The 12960-nt window shown below is 40.0% G+C and overlaps 1 protein-coding gene and 1 long non-coding RNA gene across 14 annotated transcripts in view; one reads left to right on the plus strand and one right to left on the minus strand.

Annotated features, from left to right (window-relative positions):
* LOC138739482 (uncharacterized) overlaps nucleotides 1-6593 on the plus strand; it is a 53178-nt gene extending 46585 nt beyond the window's left edge. For 4 of the 6 annotated variants that reach the window (XR_011342281.1, XR_011342285.1, XR_011342286.1 and 1 more), the window contains 2 exons: nucleotides 119-169; nucleotides 6449-6593. This is a non-coding gene — a long non-coding RNA (uncharacterized lncRNA). Of the gene's footprint in view, nucleotides 1-118; nucleotides 170-1529; nucleotides 2251-6302; nucleotides 6389-6448 lie in introns of those variants that run through there. The other 2 variants (XR_011342283.1, XR_011342282.1) reach the window with 2 other exon arrangements.
* stard13a (StAR related lipid transfer domain containing 13a) overlaps nucleotides 1-12960 on the minus strand; it is a 684147-nt gene that overhangs the window by 387023 nt on the left and 284164 nt on the right. The window lies entirely within an intron of this gene.

The following is a 12960-nucleotide window of genomic DNA, read 5'->3' on the forward strand; positions in this document are numbered from 1 at the left end:
ACTTAAAGTGGTATGTGAGTGGAAAGTAAAAGGTTGAGAACCATTGCATTAGTGGAAGGACATTGATACTTTAGAAAGAGTGCAGATGAGAATTATCAGCATATTTTCTGGTTTGCAGAATGTTTATCCCAGGGTGACAACAGAAAATACCAGAGGACATCTCTTTAAGGTGAGTAGAGAAAAGTTGAGGGGAAATGTCAGAGGCAAGAATGTTTTTTTGAAAGAGAGAGAGTGGTGGGTGTCTGGACTGCCTTGCTGAGATGGTGGTGGCAGAGGCTGTACAATAGGGGCATTCAAATGATTCTTAAATAGTAACATGGATGTAAGAAAAATGAAGGGTTATGGGCGTGAAGCAGGGAAGGATTACATCAAGTTTATTATCATCTGATTGTACAAGTACAACCCAACGAAACAGCATCCTCCTGTCTAAACATACTGACCAATATGCAGGAAAAATATTTTATCTACAACAAATAAATAAATAAAGTGTTTTGTACAGAGAGTCTCAGATGTTCAGTGTGAGCAGTTCCTCTGGTTGTTCAGCATTTTCACTGTCCGTGGGAAGAAGATGTTTCTCAGCCTGGTAGAGCTGCCTCTGACACTCCTGTATCTCTTCTCCGACGGGAGAAGCTGAAAGATACTGTGTGCAGGGTTGAATGGGTCCTCAGTGATTTTGTGCTCCTTCTTCAGACAATGGTCCTAGTAGATCACGTCAATGGGGGGGGGATGGGTAGGGAGACTCTAGTGATCCTCTCTGCCACTCTTATGGTCCTGAGGATTGGCCTCTCATCTATTTCTTTGCAGAAACTGTGATGCAGCCAGCCAGGACACTCTCAATAGAGCTCCTATGGAAGGTTGACGTAATGGTGGCCAGTAGCCTTGCTCACTTCAGTCTTCTTGGGAAGTGCAGTCACTGTTGCGTCTTCCTGAGAAGTTAGGAGATGTTGAATGTCCATGTTAGGCCACTAGTTAAGTGAACTCCAAAGAACTTGGTGCTTTCCATTTACTCTACTAGATTTGTTGATGTGCAATGGAAGGTGGTCATTCCACATCCTCCCGAAGTCCACGATCATTACTTCCTCTTGTCCATGTTGAGATTCAGGTTGTAACCTTTGCACCTCTTCTCTGGAGTGCGATTCATCCTTGTTGGTGATGAGGCCAACTACTGTTGTGTCATCTGAAAACTTGATGCCATTGTTGCAGCTGGATCTGGCGATGCAGTTGTGGGTTAGTAGTGTGAACAGGAGTGAGCTGAGCACACAGGCCTGAGGTGCACCAGTGCACAGCATGGAGTAAGTTTACATAGGTTGGCACAACATCATGGTGTTTAGGTCCTATGTTTTGTTACCTTCTGTAAGTCCAGTGGGAACCTTTTTTTGGGTAAAGACAGGGCTTCCACCTTATTTACAAAGCGAGAAAAGGTGATGTGTGAATAATTTCAATGCTTTTCCTAATCAAGATCTTCTATGAAGTATTAATCAATTAATTATTGCAAATTGTAATACATTAATTACAATTTATGCCTGCAGCTGACGTGGACTTTTACCCCCTCCATAAATCTTCGTCCGCGAAGCCAAGCCAAAGAAGAAGAATTACAAAATAATTCTATTACTAGAAAGCTAATTGTTTTGTGGTAGTTAGAATCTGGATAGCCATAAAAGCACCATCAGTGACATCTGGGAGGGAGATACGGTTTTATAAAGCAGTAGGGACTTTGCAGTTGTGAAAATTAAGGTGTAATTGTAATCTGTTTGATGTAATTGAAGTTTGACTGATACAACACTACAGATTAGCAATGCACCTGAGGCATAAAAATTCAGGGTGATGTTCAACCTAGTTATTATTGGTTTGTCATCTTGTGGATGAGGTGGTTTATGAGTCAAGTTTCACCAGACTGCATAGAACTGCCACTTTTCCCTGTCTGCATTTCAAAATGGAAAGAAAGTTAATGGGAAGTTGGGAGAGAAAGAGGAATTAAAATGGGATTACTGTAAAAAAAATAGTTCATGTGGACAGTGGATAGAAGGACCTTGTTTCCATATTGAATCTCAACACTCTATGATTAACATCACATACAATACATTAATGGCAGAGTTCCAGTAAAATGATCACAGGCAGAAGTAGGAAATATCAGAAAGTCTCAGAATTCAAACAAAGGGGGAGGAATCCAAACCAACAAAAATTGACAAATGCCAATTACAATTCAGCCCCACTGACCAAGGGAATCAACAGGTAGGTCCTGATATGCTTGTTTAACTGCAAAGAGCAAATCTTACTCAGATGTTGACACCTGGAGTCCAGAGAGCTGGCGATGTTAATTAAATGAAACTTTGATCTCTGTCTGACAAAAGTATATTTAAATTATGTTAATGACACCCATGATCATAAAAGCTGGACTATTTACATTTTTAATAAACTACCAGGTTAGGTGAATAAAATGGACCAGTAGAAACCCAGAGTGAGTGCTGGTTCAGTCCACACTCAGATAAGGAATTTTGCACTTTGCTTTTGTTCTCCTTCCTCCAAATAGTGGCCCACAGTTTCATAGTGTTGCCACAATAATCACGTTATTTAGGCAGATTGTTATATTATCAAACTTTCATCAGGCATTTTGAGTTATTACAAATTGGTTTATGTTCATTTTTATCAAATTATGAAGTCATCAGAGACACAATAAAAAAGGCCAATGCTCAATAATTTTTCAGAAAGCAGGTAAGACTTTTTAACCTGTTATGGAGTTGAACACATTGAACAACCAGTTCCCCTCCACCACCACCCTCCTCCTCACCCTCAATAATTTCTCCTGTAACTTATCCCACTTTATCTGGGTCAAAGGGTAGCCATGGGTATCTGCATGGGCCCCAGCTATGCCTGTCATTTTGTTGGCTACATTTATCAATCTATGCTACAAGCCTACACAAGCAAGGCCCCTTAACATCGATGACTACTTTTGGTGCTGCTTCATGTACCCATGATGAGCTCGTTGTCTTCATCCACTTTGCTGGCAACTTCCACCCCAACCTCAAATTCACTTGGTTCATCTCTTGCAACCCTCTCCCTTTCCTCCATCTCTCTGTCTCAGGAGACAAACTCTCAACAGACATCTTCTACAAAGCCACCTTCTCCCACAGCTATCTTGAATACACCTCTTCACACCCCATCCAGTGTAAGGATCACATTCCATTTGCTCAATTCCTCCATCTCTGTCACATCTCCAACCAGGAGGAGGACATCCCTGCCAGATCATCAGAGATGTTTTCCTTCTTCAAACTATGTGGATTTCCCTCTACCACCATCAATTCAGCCCTCATCCACATATCCTCCATTACCCACACATCTGCCCTCACTTCCTCTGTCCCCATGACCAACAAAGACAGGATTCCTCCTGACCTCATCTGCCACCCACCAGCTTCCGCATCCAACAGAGCCTCCACTACCATTTCCACCACCTTCTACGTGGTCCCACCACTAGATCCACGTACACCTCTTCTCCCCACCTTCCACAAAGACCATTCCCTCTGTGACTCCCTTGTCCACTCCTCTCTCCCCACTAAATATCCCCTTGGTATCTACCCCAGTGACCACAGGAGATGCTCCACTTGCATCCTCACATCCTTCCTCACCACTCAGGGCCCCAAACAGTCGATCCAAGTTAAACGACATTTCACTTGTGAATCTGCAGGGGTCAACTGCTGCATCTGGTGCTCCAATGTGGTCTCCTCTACATCAGAGACTGGGCACAGATTGAAAGATCACTTTGTTGAGCATCTCAGCTCTGAGGTGGATCTCCCAGTAGCCAATCATTTCAATTCCCCATCCTATTCCCTTGCGGACACAATTATCCATGGTCTCATGCACTGCTAGACAGAAATCACCTGCAAATTAGAGGAACTGCACCTCATCTTCTGACAGGACACCCTCCAACCAGATGCATTAATATCAACTTCTCTGGCTTTCATTAAAACCCCTTCTTCATTTCTTCCCTGTTGCCTTCCCCCAGCTCTGTCTCTCTTCCTTTTCCATGTTTCCTTTTGCCCAGACAATCAATTCTCACTTCTTTCCTTATTGTATTCAACTAACCTCAACCAACATTTTATTCTGAGATTTCCCGTTCTTTGCTTATTCCTTGAAGAAGGGCTCAGGCCTGAAACAGGCCTTTGTCTCCTATGGATGCTGAAAAACCGTCTGAATTCATCCAATATTTCAGTGGGTTTTTACTACAATCACAGCCTCTGCAAACTTTTGTGTTTCACATTGAATAGAGGCCAAGGACTGGCACCCGAAGCCTACGGGAAACATGCTAGAGTTTGTTTCATATATACTTATTCTAACCAAGCCATTCTCAATGAGGGCACTCTTAGTAAAAGCCTTGTTTTTTTTTTACCTCATGTAACCTAAATATTTTTATGCAGTCAGTAGGAGAGAAGTACTGAAGAAACCAAAACTTGGCTGCTTCACAGGGAAGGGGGTCCATAAACCTTGAGCGGAGTCCAAAGGTGGCCATAGCCAAAAATGGTTAAGAATGGCTGCTCTAACCTACTCCTCTCTAAACTTGCAGTAGTTTTTTTTAACCAAGCACCAACCATACTATTTAAGGACATTTGTGGACAAGAGCAAGGCTGTTGTTTGGTAAACCAGGTCAGTCTTGCAAGAGTGCTATGACACCTCTTCATACTTCTTTATGAACCATAATGAAAATCAGGCCGTTATTTCTCATAATGGTTACATGACTTCATTTCTTCTGCACACCTGCAGAGCAAATCATGCATCATTCCTATCTCTTACTTTAGCTCCATCAACACAATTGTTCCAGTAAGCCAATCATTTTATTTTTTTCCTATTCCATCAAACTAATATTTTCCCCAATTTTTTCATTTGCTTTGTCTCCCTATACCTGTGGACTACTCTCTAATTCATCTCTATTAATATACTTTCCTTCACCTCTTCCCAAGACATCAATGACTGTATTACTGTCCTACACTCACTAGAATCAGGAGGTTTAATTACCTTTGCTGTCAAATCCCATCCTGGTCTTACTTCAGGCATTTGTGCACCCTCTTCAGGCATTGGTCCCGGTAGATCTTCATTGATGTAGAAAATTATATTGAACTAATTTATATCTAACATTTATTGTATTTGTCATACAACACGATAGGCTGCAGACACTGTGATTGTATAAAAATACCAAAATGCTGGAGGAACTCGGCTGGTCTATTCAGCATTTATAGGAAACAAAGATATATTCAAGGAAAATCAGAAAAGGCAGAAGTAGGAAATATCAGAAAGTCTCAGAATTCAAACAAAGGGGGAGGAATCCAAACCAACAAAAGGTGTTAATTGGAAGTGATCAGAGACTATGTAGAATTTATCATGTCTGTGTGACAGGGAATGGAAAAATGACGGGGGAAGCAAAGCGATGTTTTTAACGAAACCCAGAGAAGTCGAATTTAATGCCATCTGGTTGGAGGGTGCCCAGGTGTTGTTCCTCCAATTTATGGGTGGTCTCAGTTTGGCAGTACACGAGACCATAGACAGATATGTCGGCAAGGGAATGGGATGAAAAATTGAAATGGGTGGCCACTGGTAGATATACGCTATAGGTGCTAAACAAAGCTATCTCCCAGTCTGCATCCAGTCTCTCCAATGTAGAGGAGACCACAGCCTGAGCGCCAGATGCAGTTGATGACCCCTGCAGATTGACAAGTGAATGATACATCTCTAACTCTTTTCTTCCTTTTCTCCACCTCTCTACTATTTCTTGGATGGGTTTGTGACTAGTTACTAAAAAATTTCAGGCTCTCTCAGCTATCTTGAGTATAAGTCCTCTTAACTGCTCTGATGATGTCATATTTCATACCATTGCTTTCAAGAGATCTTCATTATTTCTCAATCTCTCCACTCGAGTTGACAGGATTCTTGCCCATGTCCATTCATTTTACCCATTGTTGCTCTCGCATCATCTTCTCATCAGGATTATTCTTGTCCTCACTTTTCAACTTCCCAGGCTTCACATTAAACAGATCAAACTTCACTCCTCCAAAAGATTGGTGTTACCATGTGCATCTTCCACTCTCAGCTTCTTCAGCAGCTTGACCATCTCTAAATAGTGATACTTGTTATGGGTTTCAATCTTTGTTTCATAAAGGACTATCTGAATATCAAAAAATATATCTCTATTGGATTTTAAATGTGTAACAGAAATTAGGTAAAAATACAGATGAACTATTTAAACATAAACCAAAGTAATTACTTTTGATTAAGTCATTTTCCTTTCTAAATGTTTTCTGCATAATCTGATACAGCAGAGTACTGAAGAGATGATTCCCCCAGTAAAACTCAGCAAGAATAGGCCCATCATGAAGTCCATCCACGGAGCGAATGGTAGAGTAAACAGAAAAATTTTGCCTTCTCAATCCTTCAGTGTTTCCCATTCTTGTGTTTTTAACAGAGAATATGCAGAAATGTGGGAATTATTTTGGCTTCAATGGCTTTAGCACTGGTGCGTCCAATCTGAACCACCAGGAATAATCAGCACATTTCCTGCCCATTATTTCACACTATTGGGGAAAGAGATGGCATGCAAACATGAACCTTTTGAGGTAGGTAGAGGGAAGGTGTTTGATTACCAGTGGGTTCTAACATGATTGTCTCTCCAGGCACTATTTTATGCATTCAGTCGCTCACAGTGATACTCTAGGTTTGAGGTAAAGGCCAGTGCATAAGACTTAATGCCCTAATGCTTTTGTAGAAAAGCAAAAGAATACCACAAATCAAGCAATCTTGTCAATGAGTCTCCCACTGTGCACCCACCTGGGAATTCAACTAAAGATTGCACTTCATTTTTAATAGGATCAGAAAATTATTAATGGCATGTGTGTTGGCTCTCCTACTAACAAGTTTAGCAAAATATAAACAAACTTATTTTTCTTATAACCCTTGTTACATTTTTAGTCATAAACAGTGTAAACCATAGGGTGCAGAGGAAATTCTCATTCTGGTCAGACGCACTACATCAATCCATCAACTGAGAAGCAATGCAATGTTACTCTGGTCTATTAGCTGAAAGGTAGTTCAGTAAAACCCCTGGTATCCATCACCAATGGGGATTGGTAGATTCCAGATAAGTGAATTTTTGAATTGCTTGAAATTGGTGAACTATAGCGGCGTGCCCATTTTAAACTTTGTTATTTTTTTACCGATTTATTTTCCATGATTTTTTTTTTTTTTTGCTGGTTGCTTTACACTGCCAGTTGCTTGAATTCTATTTATAAAGTCAAGAATCCTCTTTTAACCAGATTCTCAACTTTCCTAGCCTTTTTAAAATTAAACAGGAGATGCTGTGACAGTAGTGCCATACACAAAAGTGCTGGAAAAACTCAGCAGGTCATCCAGCGTCTAATGGAAGAAAAATGTGAGCCAGTTGTCAAATTATGAGGAAAAAGCAGGCAAACACCTGAATAAAAAGATGGTGGGGGTGGGGGAAGGAAGGGCACACAGATCAACAGGGACAAGGTGGATAATGGGTTGTAGGACAGGAAAGCTGAGGTGATATGGGGAGGGAGTAGCTCTCTGAATGGAGAGGGAAAGGTGGAGAGCTGGAGGATAGGATTCAGAGAGATAGGAAGAGATGGGAAATGGAAGAAATTGATTTTAATACCATCTGGTTGAAGAGTGCGCAAATAGAATATTAGGTGTTGTTTTTCCAATTTGCAGACAGCCTCTGTCGGCATGAGAATGGGGTGTGGAAATGAAAATATGGAATTGTGAATGATTTGAAATGATTACCCACTGAGAGATCCTTGTTATTGCAGCAGATAGAGTGGAGGTGCTTTTTAGACCCTCCTTAAAGGTTTTAGACCTATTCACCTCAAAAATCTGTTTCTGTATCCCTTCTAGAATTGTGCCCATTAACTAATATTGCCTGCTTCTCTTTATTCATTACAAATTGTAAACCTTCAAGATTTTCCATATTAAATTTAATCTGCCACATGTTCACCTACTCTACTTACATGGCTATTTCCTCTTGAAGCTTATTATTATCCTTTTCACAGTTCACCATATTTCCCTGTAGATTGGTTTCTAGTCTTTGTATTTACATGACTAAACAATGTTTGATCTGTTTTGTTTTTTGCTATTTTTTCATTCTGATACATTAACATTTTTGGAAAAGGCTTAATGCTTGTACTGGAGAACATATCAAGTTTGAAAATGTTTTATCCAACCCATAAGTAGCTAATTAGGTCAACCTCTGGAGATGGAGGATCAACAGTGGGAAGAGAAGGGAACAAAGTGTTCAAAAGTCTTTAATCATAGGATTTGAGGGAGCTGTTTTCACACTTCAATCTCGAATAATCTTTTCTTTTAAAATGATTTTTATTGAGTTTTATCACACAACCATACATTATAAATCCATATAAATTAAATACAATATACATTTGGATTGGTAGCATTTCATAGAAATAATAATACATGGACTCGCATTCCAATCTAAACATAGAGTGAATAGTAAAAAAGAAAAGGAAAGGAAGAAAGAAATGATGATTGTAAAGATCTAAACTCCTCCACCAACCAAGGGTAAAATTGGTATTGAAGCAGACTTGAAATTGAGCAACGACCTCCAGAGATCCGACATGCCCATTTACTCCATCCCCACACCTTGACATCCCAATTAATAAAGTAAGCTATAAATGGACCCCAAGTCTTATCGAAATTGACTTTAATCTTCCTAACATTATGTCTGATTTTATTCCAAACTTATAAAGGTCCAGTAACCATCATCAATGGGTGGGTGGAAAGTCCTCTTTCCATTTAAGCAATGTTCCTCTTCTAGCCAGTAATGTGGAAAATTCTAAATCCTGTTTTTGGTTAGAGGTTAAATATACATTTACATCACTGGAGAAGCCAAACATTGCAATCAATGGTCATGGTTCTCGATCGATCCTAAAAATGTCTGAAAATGTCTGAAAATAGCTGTCTAATGTTCTGCTAAATTGGGATAAAACCAAAACATGTGTATCAAAGAGGCTTCAAATCTTTTACATTTGTCTCACAATGAGTTGCTATCTGGATAGATTCGAGGGAGCTTACTTTTAGAAAAATTTACTCCATGCTCCACTTTAAATTGAATAAAATTGTGCCTAGCACCTAGAGATGAATCATGGATAAGAGCCAAGATTGAAATCCAATCTTCTGAAATAGACATACTAAGATCATTCTCCCATTCAGTTTTGATCTCAATATTTTATAATATAATGCAGATATTATACCTTTATGTACAAATTGTAATTGAAAAAGTTCATCTATGAAATTTAGATCTGGATGATGTGGAAATATTGAAAGTTTAAAACAAATAAAATGTTTAATTTGATAATATCTAAAAAAAGTGTGTTTGACAGATTAAATTTCATTGTCAATTGTTGTAAAGATGCAAATTTTTGTTGGAAAAAAGATAATTAAAAATTTTAATTCCTAGATGATTCCATCCTTCATAGTTTGCATCTAGATTTGAATTGAGGAATCTTGAACCACACACCTATCCAAATATCTCTTGAACTTCATAATTGTATCTGATGTAGGCAACGTTGCCCAAGGCTGTTAAGGTTAACTGACATTCCTCATTTTAATTATTCCTTAGTACGATTTCAGCTGGAGGAACAGAAATTAAATCCGCATCATTCGTCAAGTTCATGTTTGCAGTTCTGGTACAATTGACAAATTATCTAAATTAAATAACATCTGAACAGTATATTTACATCCATGCATAACCAGAATTTAAAGCCACACTCATCACAATTTACCATTTCATTGGAAATGATGAGCGCAGAATATAAGCTACCATGACTATGCTTAGCCTAATGTGTGCACACATAAAACTATCCAAAAGCAGATGTAGTCAAACAATTAGAAAATCAGCTTGAACTCATGATCGTTTGCTCTGAGATTAATATTCTGCATTGCTCTAAATAAGGGACTGGAGTTAGCTATCTATTTCACAAGCATAGAAGTAAATAAAATAACCATAATTCAGTCTAAACAACTAAAGGATGTGTTCCAGCTGTAGCACTCTTAAGCATTAACTGAAAAGTTTCACACAAAAAGAATTCTGTGCAAAGCAAAATTTCAACCAGAAGGGGGTTGGATTAAGAATACACAGCTGTCAATACAACCTGAATAAAGAGACCAAAAAGAATGAATTTCCTGGAGTTTATTTCCAGCAAAAGATTGAGCAAATGCACTTCAGATATGCTGTGCAATCACTTTGTCCACTGGCACTGACATTTACTTCCTATCAAAGCTCTCCAACAATCCAAGTGGAAAATGCCATCTGTAATAAAAGGTGGTTGTGCCAAAATTCTCTTGTATATTCATTGCGGAGGTTTCTGTTGATTGTTGTAACCATTAGGAATTATTCCAAAGAACTCTGGAATGTTATATAGATGAAAAGTTGCATGCTCCAGGTCAAGGCTGAAACTATTGCCAGATCTCACATGATCCAAATATGTGATTGCATTTATAAAGGTTATGGGAAAAGTCAAAAGCATTAAAGCGTGGCCATTTTTGTTTAAACAATTAAATACAAGATGACCAGGAAGTTTACATTTTGTACAAATATAGCTTTTCTGTGGTATATTTTTTTCCCATCTACCAATCATAGGGAAAAGGTCAGAATGAATGCACAACACAGAACTCTTTTTATTTGTAGATAGACAATTGTTTAATTGAATGAAATATACTGGAAGATTTTTTTTTACCACAAACAAAATTCTCCGGTTTCATTGTGGAAATTTCTCTTTGTTATAAACTTTCATTTTATACATTTTACAACAATGATTCAATCTCATTGTTTTTAAATTTTTTTTGTTTTTCAAAGATTCATATAAATTTCAGGCAACAATACACTTTCTTAAAACACTTATATATAACATACTGAGTCTGTTTCCCCTCCCCTCCCCCCCATCCCCCAATCCAACCAAGAATAAAATTATATAAATTGTACAAATACAAAGAAAACAAAAAAAACACAAATACCAGTGAGGTCAACGACCCTTACAAAAAACTGAAGAAAAACTGAAAAAACCCCAGGTACTTAAATAAAAAGGGGTAAGGGCCAAAAAAAAAGAGCATGTCGTCTGTACCACATCCCGTTTCTTTGATCCCAATCATTTCCCTGCTGGGACGGGTGTAGTGAACTGGGAATTCACTACTGATGTGATGTGCTAGGGATGGGCTCCTCCCCCGACTCCACCCCCATATAAATCCTGGTATGAACCCTGGATCCCTGCCAAAACCCCAGTTCAGTCCAAAGACAATAGTGTGTTATTCTTACTGAATAAAAGCATGATGTACTCTCTCTGGTCTTGAGGGCTCTCAGTCACGCTACAACTTTATTCAGAAAGAGGATGGAAGCTCTTTTGAAACCACCAGTGCTCCCACTCGACCCTCTGTCCCCAGAGGCCCTAGAGGAATTCACGTACTGGCTGGAGTTCTTCCAAATGTACCTGGCAGCCACACAAATGGTCTACTTCACAAATGAGTTCGAGGTCAGCACTCTCCTTACCCGTCAGACCTAAAGGATTCCTGATCATTAGGGATTGCACTACTTAGAAGTCGGCTGTCGAAAGGCTGAAGGCTCACTACATGAGGCCCCAAAATGTCATCCTCGCAAGGCATCAGCTCTTGCATCGGAAGCAGTGGCCTGGTGAGTTAATTAAGAATTTTTTTCCGCATCCTATGATCACTCGTAAGGTACTGCAGGTACAAAAATGGCATAGCCAGGGAATGGGAAGATATGCAGATCAAGTATGCTCTTCTTGGTGGCGTGAAGTACAAGTACATCAGGCAACAGTTGCTGGAGCAAGGCAGTGCGGAGCTGTCTAACAAAATGTGGCTGCCGAAGTTGTTCGAGATGGCCCAACTGGGAGCTGATAATCTGGAAGGCACCCTCCAGGATGATCTGGTTCCCAGAGTGGCTCCACACACAGCATCGCTCTGACACCAGCAGCCTCCAGCACCAAGGGATGCTTCTTCTGCAGTCAGCTGCAGCACCCAAGAACTTGATGTCCTGCTAAAGGCTCAATCTCCTCCAGTTGTGGTAAGAAGGGGCATTGGGTGAAGGTCTGCAGAACGAGGGGGAGCGCTGAGAGGTTCAATGCTTGTGCGACCCCCGCCAGGCTGAGACGAGTGCAAAGTCCAATCCCACGGCCAGTGTTGTGCGCCATAGCTTTCCTGTGGGGCCGCACGATATGGGCATTGATGCGAGAAACCCCAGCGGCCATCCTGTTGCATTTCAAAACTGTCACCATCCTCATCAGATGAGGAGGGGCAGTGGCCATATCGTCACAATACATGGTCTCCACCATCTTGCTGGTTTTCAAAATCAGTGCAAACAGAAGAGGAAGGAGGGCAGCCATTTTTCTGCACCTTGTGGCCCCCGCCATCTTGCCGACTCAACAATTTGCAAGGGGGGATCAACTGCATCTCCAGAGTCCTGGCAGCGATGGTGTTGGACAAGGAGATACCACACCAATTGAACAATTCCACAATCAAGGTAGGTGGTTAATGGACATAAACTGAAATGTTTAATTGACTTTGGCTTTACTGAGAGCTTCATAGACGCAGAGACACTCCAAAAACTTAATCTTAAAGTGCATCCTTCTAATTTTCGTAATTTTTATAGCATCCCATACGCAGTCTGTAAATATTCAAGAACATTGTATGGTTCGTTTACCTTTGCAGGTGGGGGGATTCTGTAAATTCAGAATGTATGTACTTGAGAATTTATGTGCACCAGACTTGTTGGGTCTTGACTTTTTGTGTCACTTTAAAACCATGACCCTGGAGTATTCTGGTCCTCTTCTTCCCATTATAGTTCGGAACTGAAGGCCCACAAAACTGATGCCTCTTGTTGTCTCTCCACACTGAATGATAGATCCACCTCTGCTGTTCCCGAATCTGAGTGCC

The sequence above is a fragment of the Narcine bancroftii genome, chromosome 7 (genome assembly GCF_036971445.1).
Source record: "Narcine bancroftii isolate sNarBan1 chromosome 7, sNarBan1.hap1, whole genome shotgun sequence".
Taxonomy (NCBI): Eukaryota; Metazoa; Chordata; class Chondrichthyes; order Torpediniformes; family Narcinidae; genus Narcine; species Narcine bancroftii.